This window comes from Camellia sinensis, chromosome 12 (assembly GCF_055761805.1).
Source record: "Camellia sinensis isolate YWXY chromosome 12, ASM5576180v1, whole genome shotgun sequence".
NCBI classification, from domain to species: domain Eukaryota; kingdom Viridiplantae; phylum Streptophyta; class Magnoliopsida; order Ericales; family Theaceae; genus Camellia; species Camellia sinensis.
The window spans coordinates 156,702,940-156,712,915 of NC_138972.1; positions in this window are offsets into that span (position 1 = coordinate 156,702,940).

Below are 9,976 nucleotides of genomic sequence, written 5' to 3' on the forward strand. Positions count from 1 at the left end.
CTGTGGAGAGTACAACACTAGTTGTTCTCTCCTCCCAAAATTTTCTTTTGGCTTTAAGCAGCTAAACTGTAATGATATTAACTAAATATTTTTTTCAAAATCAAAGACACTCAAGATTCAAAGGGCAATACCATACAGAGATGTGAAAATTGGTGCAGTTACGCATTTTAAATATAGGAAGTCATGTAAAACAAATAAATAAAAGAAAGAAAGAAATTGGGTTCGTTTGGTTTGTATTTGTGAAAATTTTTTGAGAAATTCTCTACAAATAAGTTTTTAAAAGTAATCAAACTAAACAAATTTTCTCAAAAAAATTTCTCAAAACTTGTAAACCAAACAAGTTTTCCAAACAAATCTCTCTTTCACACACATCAAATCAATCACTTTTTTCAAAACTCTCTCTCAAAATAATTTTTCAAAACATTTTTTGAAAAAAACCAAACCAAACAACTTTTCGTACTTTTTATCTCTAAAACACATCTCTCAAACACAAACCAAACATACCCATTATTTCTCACTCTCTCTTGAGGTCTTTCTTAAGACTTAAACTCAATAATTATTAAACATATGTGCGACAAGATGGCAAGATTACAGATACTTAAGAGAGTAGTCAGGGTAAAATGTTGGACCCTCTCGGGAGAGAGAAAAAAGGGGGGGGTCATTTAAAATTTTAGAAGTCAAGTTAAAGATTAGGTGGTAGGTACCAAATATATATATTTAATTTAACTGAACATATATAACTTTAGCAAAGCAGAATGTCAAAAAGATATTCATATAACCCATTTCACTTGATTTGAACACAAATCTTAATTTAGGTTGATTAAAAATGAAGTCAACTATAGCATTCAAACAAAAGGCCCTCTCACTCTCTAAACAAACTAGGAAGAGGTTCACATAGAGAAGTGTTATCTCACACTTGCAATGTCTTTTTGCTATTTGGATCAAAAATCAATATCACATATTAGTCAATGCTTGCAACTGATCCACGTGGCATCATAAGACACTATGTTAAACAAGTTGGTAATAAAATGGGCAATATATATAACTATATGCACATGGAGGTATTGAAATGGCATCTGAGAAGAAGAGAGCTTAAGTAAGTTTAGGGGTTCAATTATCATTTCTTTTTTAAGTAAACAAATTAATAATAACGGATTGGGAAGTTTTGCCTATTTGTCCATTGCATATAGTCGGATAATTTGAATATTAATTTGGCATTTCTTCTTACTCAAATTTCACATACATAAACAATTCTAATAAATCAAGTCATCTTAGAGGGAGAGAGAGATATCAATCTAACCCTAAGAGAGGGAAATTAAATTTGATATTGAATATAGATTTTGTTTTATAGATCTCTTCAGATACATTTTGTAAACATAATTTTTATGAAAATCAGATGTCTAAAACAAAAGTAATGAAATTTTGAAGTTTTGAAACAATAAAAAAATAAAATAATTACTTTACACTTTTTTTTTTGGATAAGTAAGCAAATATTATTAAGAAAGCATCAAGATGATGCAACCAATACAAGAAAACTAACCCAGAAAGGGGAACCAATAAAACAAGGGTTAACCAATCACCTCATCTAAAAAATCTAAAAACACAAATAAATTCGGATCTACCCTACCCTCCAACCAACTATACAAAACTAGAAGAAGACGACTTTGTAACCAAGAAACACTATGAGAAACCTCTAAGAAGGTACGTCTATTCCGCTCCAACCAAAGCAACCACATCAAACAGAACGGAGTCAATAACCAAGCTCGTCGCCACCGTCGGCCAAGACGAACGCCCCACCAAGCCCAAAGGAAATCCAACACCCCCTGCAGTTGAACCCAAGCAAGCCCAAAAAGTGAACAAACAAAGCCCCACAAACACGAAGCCACCGAGCAATGGAGAAACAAATGATTCACTGTCTCCGCATCCTCACAACCCATATAACACCGATTCACTAGGATGTGCTCCCGCTACATCAAATTATCCAAAGTAAGATTCCGACCTAATGCTACCGTCCACATGAAAAAGACAACCTTAGTCGGAACCCCTGGAACCCAAACACTTGTCCAAGGAAAGACCCGACCATCATCCCCTATCAACCCCCAATAAAATGATGCTACTGTGAACCGACCCTTTGCCTCCAGCCCAGTCAGCACCAAGACATCTGGGCCCACCCTGACCGTCCCCAAACCATATAAAAGCCCCACAACTCTACCAACTGAACGACTTCCCAATCATGAACCTCCCACCGTAATTGAATATCCCAAACCACCACACCCCCACCATCCAAATAGGAAGCCACCAATGCATCTTGATCTGTCGCAATATTAAAAATCAAAGGGAAACGAGTCTCCAACACAAACTCCCCACACCACTTATCTTTCCAGAACCGCACTCTGCTCCCCTCCCTCACCTTAAACCCTATCCACTTCCAAAACTCCACTCTCTCCAACTAAATCGCTTTCCATAACCCACACCTATAAGTACAGGACACAGACCCAGAAACCTAACCCCCTCTGCCCAGCCCATATTTAGATGCCACCACTTGCTGCCACAATCTGTGAAGCTCTAAAGAAAAATGCTAGAGCCACTTCCCTAACAAGGCTCGATTAAAAGTCACCAACCGCCGCACCCCCAGCCCTCCAACTTGCTTGGGTTGACAAACCTATCCCCAATCAACCAAATGATACTGAAAATTATCACCACCGCTTCCCCACAAGAAGTCCCTCTGAAGCTTCTCCAACCAATGCGCCACTAACACTGGAATAACATGGACCGACATGAAATAAGTGGGGATACTACTCAACACATTCTTAAACATAGTCAATCGGCCGCCTTTCAAAAGATATTGGCACTTCCAACTTGCCAATCGACGTTGGACCCGTTCCACAACTCCGTCCCACACCCCTTTTGCCTTAAAAGAAGCCCCTAACGGCAAACCCAAATAGGACACTGGCAAAATCGAGACCTTACACCCCAACACTGCTGCCATAACAGGTAACCTAGCCACTGTCCTAACTAGAATAAGTTCTGACTTCCGTAAGTTAACCCGAAGGCTCGAAATCATCTCAAAACAAAGCAAAACACATCGCAGATAGCCAACATGCACTACTTCCGCACCATAGAAAATCAAAGCATCATCCGCATATAACAAATGCGAAACCTCCAAAAGAGTCCCCGCCAATGAACCCACAACAAAACCTTCCAATCGACCTTCTCGCATAGCTTTATCCAACAATCTACTCAACGCCTCTATCACTAAGAGAAATAGTAGGGGAAACAAAGGTTCCCCCTGCCGAAGACCTCGATGTGTCCAAAAGAAACCCACCGGAGTCCCATTAATCAACACCGACATCCGCACAGTCGAGATACAGAACTTGATCCACAGACACCAAGTTGCCCCAAAGCCCATACGATCCAGTACATGCAACAGAAACTCTCAATTAACATTGGCATACACCTTCTCAATACCCAATTTGCAAATCAAACCAGGGCGCCCCGACGAATCCGAGAATCCACACATTCATTAGTAACCAATGCTGCATCTAGGATCTGCCTCCCCCTAACAAACGCATTTTGAGATTTAGACACCACAGTCGATAAAAATTCTCGCAGACGATTTTCTTCACATTTTTGCACACAACCTCCTATCCAAATTGGACTACCTTGTTGCTGAGGTACTTGGAAGCCTTATTTGAGTTCTAAAAGTTGGTTTTGGCTCAAAGAAGTTGCTATTATTCCTGTGCTTCAAGGGTGAGTCCCATATCCTCTTTAAAGCTTTATTTTCATTGCTTATTTGGCCATCCTTGCATGCTGTTTTAGGCCTAACTTGCAACTACAAAAAATTTTGTTTTTAAGTGTTAAAAATGGTTGTCTAAGGCCTTGTTTGAGTTAGGGTTGGTCTACTCCCTTTTGTGGCTTATTTTGCTTTGCTTTGTGCTATCTTTTAAAGCCTTTGAGGTCACCTTTGTTTGGCCTTTTCACCACTGAATTCTAGAGGAATTTCAGTGGTGGAAAGTGTGTTTTGGGACCCAAAATAGGTGGGGGTGGTCCCCCTCCTTTGTACCTTGTTTGCATGTGTTGATGGCCTACCAAATGAGCATGTGTTTCTACTTCTTTGTGGCTTTGTTCAAGCATATTTTTGTGACTTTTTAGACCTTTCATAACTCTATTTTTGGCTTGTTTGATCATTGGTTGCTTGCTCTTTGCACTTGTAGTGCAATCTCGCTCATTATCCTTGCATGCTTAGTGTTTTGGCCTATTGTTCTAGCTTGTTTTAGATATTTCAGAATGCTTTTGGCCATGATTTAGCATGCTTAAACTCTGTTCCAAGAGGTCTTGGTCATGTATGGCTTGTCTTGTATGGCTATAGCATGATAGGCTTTCATAGTCTTGTGTTTTGAGTCCACTAGCATGCTTTGCTTGGGTTGTTTGTATGATATGACATCATTTGATATATGATTTCAGAGCATGTTTCAGTGTCATACTCTCATATGTATCGCTCTTTTAATGATTTTGAGAAGTTGAGCATCATGCCTTGTTTGTGGGCCAATGCTTGAGCATATTTTTCTTACCATCTATGCTATGAGTCTAGCATGTTTTTGTTACTATTGCGACCTACCTTAGGTCTGTTTTGAATGGTTAAGGTCATTTGAGCATTTCTTAGTATGGTTGTAGTGTAAAAGGCCTTGACTAGCTTTGAGTTTTGGGGTCTTTAACATGTTGTGCATGTAATGTTTGTATGATATGGCACCATTTGACATGTAATTTCAGTGCATTTGGTGTAGTCACACTCTCATTTACTTCACTTCTTCATAGCTTTTGAGGGTTGTGTATTACGCCTTGCTCATAGGCCAACACATGAGCATGCTTCTCTTACTTCTTGTGTCTAAGTTTCAACATGATTAGGCCACTATTTTGGCATGTTTAACCTTTGTCCGGGGTTGGTTTGGTCATTTGTGCTTGGTATTGCATGCCTTTAGTATTATGCTCTTTTCTTGCTTCAATGCTTTCGACTCCAAGCATGTGTTGCATGCATCATTTTTATGATTTGATGTCATTTAGCATCCTATTTCAGTGCTGGAATATGGGCCATTTCATCCCATTCTTTGTTTGTTATATCACTTTGAAAGAAGTCTTAAGCCCCTTGTTGGTTTGAGCACGAAATTGAGGCGTTCATGCCTAATGGTTTTAGCCTTCTCTTGAGGGTTTCTACTAACCAACGGCATGATGCTTTTTTCATGCGCAAGACGCTTGTGGCTTGGTCCATCTTTCCCATGAGAGGACTTCTCACCATTGGACTTAACCGGTTAAAGGATTAATCGGTAATCTAAAACGAGTAAAACAAAATGAATCAAAGTAAAACATGCCAAGATAACATGTTTGTGTTGTATTGCATGTGTTTGGATCAGACATTAATCCAAACACAAGAAACGAGGGGCGTTTCATACTTGAAGTGATGAAATGTGCCTCATTTCTTAGTCACCGACATCCTTGATTGTGCATGATAGGGTGGAGGGTCATCGAGTCTTACTTGTGCATTCATTAACGTGCACACACTTGGCTTCTCGGCCATCATGCATTGCGATGCTTGGTTGATGGCTCGAGAGTCGAGTACCACACTCCTTTGAGCTTGAGAAATGATAAGGAGGGTGGTTGTACACACATACCCTGCAAATACCTTGCTTTGCCTCTGTTGTACTCTATTTGCAGCAAAATTGGAGTGTGTAGGAGCAAGTGGCCGACCGCCAGTGGAAGTGGCCTACAGCCTCCTTAAGTGGCCGACAGTTCTCAGGCTCAGAGGTGGTCCAAAGTTATTCTGGTTCTGGAGCAGAAACAGCCTGGACATTAGTTCGGTGTTTAGGAATCAAGGTGAATGCAAACAGAGGCAACCGGTGGCAAAGTGAAGGATTTCCGGGAGGACGCAACCGAGCATGCATGTCTCCCTCGCTTGCGAGGCCACTTTATTGCTTTGCTAGCTAGTTGTAGTTAATTAAATACACGTGATGTAATTAATTAGTTTGATTCACTTTGTAATATTTTAATTAGCTTAGATTAGCGAGTTATTCAATTTGGTTTGTAATATTTAATTAGCTAGAATAGTTAGTTAAATATCGGTTTGTAATAAGTAGCTTAGCTTAGATTAGCTTAGCCTATTTATTCGGACCCTCCGTCAAGAGGGCAAATGTTGTAATAAGGGTGCGTGTGCGTGTGTGTGTGCATGTCTTCCAACCCCACGTCTTTCTCCCTTTTATTTATCTGCTTTCGATGGTTAGATTAGGAATCATTTTCAATTAGCATTCCTTATGCTTGTTTGTTTGCATCAAACTGTATCGTATTTCAATACTTCTTTGAATACATGTATCAAATTGTCGCATTCATATGTCATGATTAGATAGCCGAGCCTACTTAGTTGCATTTTTGCATGTGTTGCATTAGGCATCTTAACATAGCTAGGAGCATGCATTATTTTCTAACTAGCTTTTGTTTTGGCACGGAGTACACTGTAAGTATTTACACTTTAGCATCCTTGCATGTGTGTAAGTGATTGCCATGATAGCCATGAGGCTATTTGCTTAAGTGATTAACTGCATGAATGCCTGTGGATGGAGGCTTTATTACTTGAATTGGAACAATTAATCAAAATGTGAGTTTTAAGCCCACTTTGGAAGTGGCAAATCGTCATGTTTTAAGCCCACTTGAGGGTGGCAAATCCGCGCTTTAGCCTACTTGAAGGTAGCAAATTCAAACCATTTTCGAAAAACAAACATGAGATGTTTTGTTCCAAATTGAGTGATTTAGTCTATACTTGTATGCTGTGTGCATCACATAGTAATGTTAGATTAATAACCGGAACAAGAACACATGTGTTTACACAACAACATATCATGCTTAGTAGAGGCCGATCCTTTGATTGGGCGAGCGGGGGTGCTCATTTCAGGACCTTCCCCCCTCATACCCAAGTTCCCGAGTTGAGAAAACTTTGGTGATGACGGACACGTGGCCTTAGGCATGAGTCAGGATTTCCTAAATTTCCCAAAATAAAACATTTAGGTGGCGACTCTGAAATCTGGCAAAGTAGTCCATGTTTGGCGCTTTTGATTCAAAATTGATTTTTTCAAAACCAATTGCCGGATTTGGACTCTTTGGTGATTTATCAATCTTACATTACACTTTGTGAGATTAGATTCAGAACCATGATAGGAGTCTGAACTGTAGTAGCTAGAACCCAATTCGCGCCCTCTCCGAAAGGGGGGCGCGCGGAGCGAGTTCAGGCAGTCTACAAGTAGGCAGCCCATCTTGCACCCCTAGCTCATCCAAGGATTGAAGTAAAGACACCACCGCAACTTTTTGGCCCTCTAGCCGACCAAACACCTCCTTATTCCAAGTTTTTAAGGCCGTTTTCAACATCTTTAATTTTTGAGCCAACACACAACTAGGAGAACCACGAACCACATAGTTATTCCACTATCTATGAACCAACTCTAGAAAACCCTGTTGTTGCAACCACATATTCTCAAAACGAAATGGCATAGGACCACGTCAGATCCCCCCACTGTCCAGCAAAATGGGCCAATGATCAAACACATGTCGAGGTAAACGAATCTGAGCCACCTCAGAAAAGTGCTCCTTCCAGCCCACAGTAACCAAGAACCGATCAATTCGAGACAAACTCCGGCCATTTGACTATGTGAAGCTCCCCCCTGGATAGGTAAATCAACCAATTGTAAATCATCAATGAAAAAATAGAAAGCCCGCATTGCCCCTGAGCTCCTCGCATTCCTCGCCTTCTTCGATGGCCAACAAACAACATTAAAATCACCCCCTACACACTAGGGGACATCCTAGCGAAAGGCTATGTTCTCCATCTCCTCCAAGAATGGACCTCGCTCTGAATTCTGCATAGGCCCATAGAGCCCAGTAAAACCCCACTGGAAATTGTCCTCCACACAACGGAATAAACATGATACATAAAATCCTCCTACCTCCTCCTTCTCCATCACCACTACCCTCTTATCCCAACAGAGAAGAACCCCACCTGTCGTGGCTAAAGAGGGCAAAAAGGTCCACTGCACAAACTTCCCCCCCACACTTCACGAATCAGCTCCACCCCCACCACTTCTATCTTCGCTTCTTGTAAACATACAATGTCCGTTTGAGCACTCCGTAACACTGCTGTCACCGTCACCATCACCGTCACCTTCTTGTCCTTATCATTACATTCCACGATACAATTTTGAATTTCATTTCGACAACAATGGGCCCCTCCGGTCTCTCGTTTCACCACATCCTACGTTCCTTACACCATGATCATAATTCACAACATATTCCAAATTTTTGAGCTCCCGATTACCTTTAGAAGGGGTCACCAATGACCGAGACACCCTTGGACTGGGAGTCCCTTGCCGCCATTAAGCCTCCACCGCTATAAAAAGTCGCATTGCCTCATCTTCGTGGCCTTCAAATGATAGGCCCAAACAACGACTAACTTCACTAATTCGGTCCAACACCCACTGGGACACAACCTCAGCCGAAAGGATTTCCTCCCCCGATAATCCACTAGTATCCTCAAACGCCCTCTATTTTTGTTTCAGACAAGAGACCAAGTCACTAACCAGCACTGCTAAGGGTTGCAGCTCCAAGGCCTGTGACTTTCCATCACTATCGTGCCCCTTCTCACCTCAGTCATCCCAAGGCGCATCACGAGGCATCTCTATCTCCAGCTGGAAATGTCGCTCATCTGACTCCGAGGCCGCCGACTGTGAAGTACCACTCTTCGACGCCACTACCAGTTAGTGGGCAACTCAGATCCTTGTCGGTGGACACCTGCCCTTGTCGAAGCCACCCGACTCGACTCGCCTGGATGTAGGTCGCATGAAGCCCTACAACCCATCCCATCCTCGAACCAACCCACAAAAGGATCTGCAAGACTTTTGGGCTACCCAAAAAGGCCCAAATCACCACCCCTTGTTGGGCTTGAATAACTACCACCCTTGGTGGGCTTGACTGGTAGGCCACAGACCGCACCCCCTTAACTTCCTGGGCCCCCAGTTGAGTCCCCTTATTCTTGACCACTGCCCACCTACGTTGGCCCACTTCTCTATTGCAAGGTACTTGGGCCTGTCTCCAGCCCAACTGCCCTTCCTTAGTCCCCCTTAAATGGCCCACCGCTGCCCCCACAGGCTGGGTAATATTGCCCCAAAAACCCATGGATCTCGTCTCTCTCCTAAATCTGTGCAAATATTCATTCACCCCCATTCTTGACTGAAAACCCTTCCCTACTTGCGCAAAATCCTTCATTGCCATATACGGCCCAGAAACCCCATCTTTCTCGATCACCGGCCCCCACAATTCCATAACTGGATTGGCCTCTACCCATACTAGCAGCAAAAATTGCCACATCCCCCACCGGAAGGAGAGTCGCGAAGGCGTAAACTCTGAGCATCGCACACAAATCCGAATAGAACCTAGATCCACTGACGACTCATCTGCCTCGATAAAGCCACCATACTGATTGTTGATAAAATGAAACATCGCCTCCCCACGGAGATGAATAGGCAGACCTATCACCCGAATCGACATACTCTTCTCAGGTCGCGATGTCTTTTCAGAAGTACAAAGAGCCAGTGGTGACCACCACTCCAATAGTAAATCACACCCCTCCGCTATCCACCCCTGTCACAGCAATGCTTCCGCCTCACTTTTGGTTGACAAAATGAATAAGAAAGCTTTGTCTCCGAATAGTCGTACCTCCACCTTCTCCAAAGGCTTCCACCACTATCCAACTCAGTCAGACATAGTCACGAAACTCAAGCCTTTACCGTCCAAACCCCCCTATCTTGTCCAGTAGCGACCTATCCAAGATCTGAAACCAATGTACCTCCACCTCAGAGCTAACAGCCCCTACGGAATCACATTCGGTGGCAGAAAACATAGTCCTAGAAGTGGACGGTACCTTCCTAAATCCAATGGGTCGGGA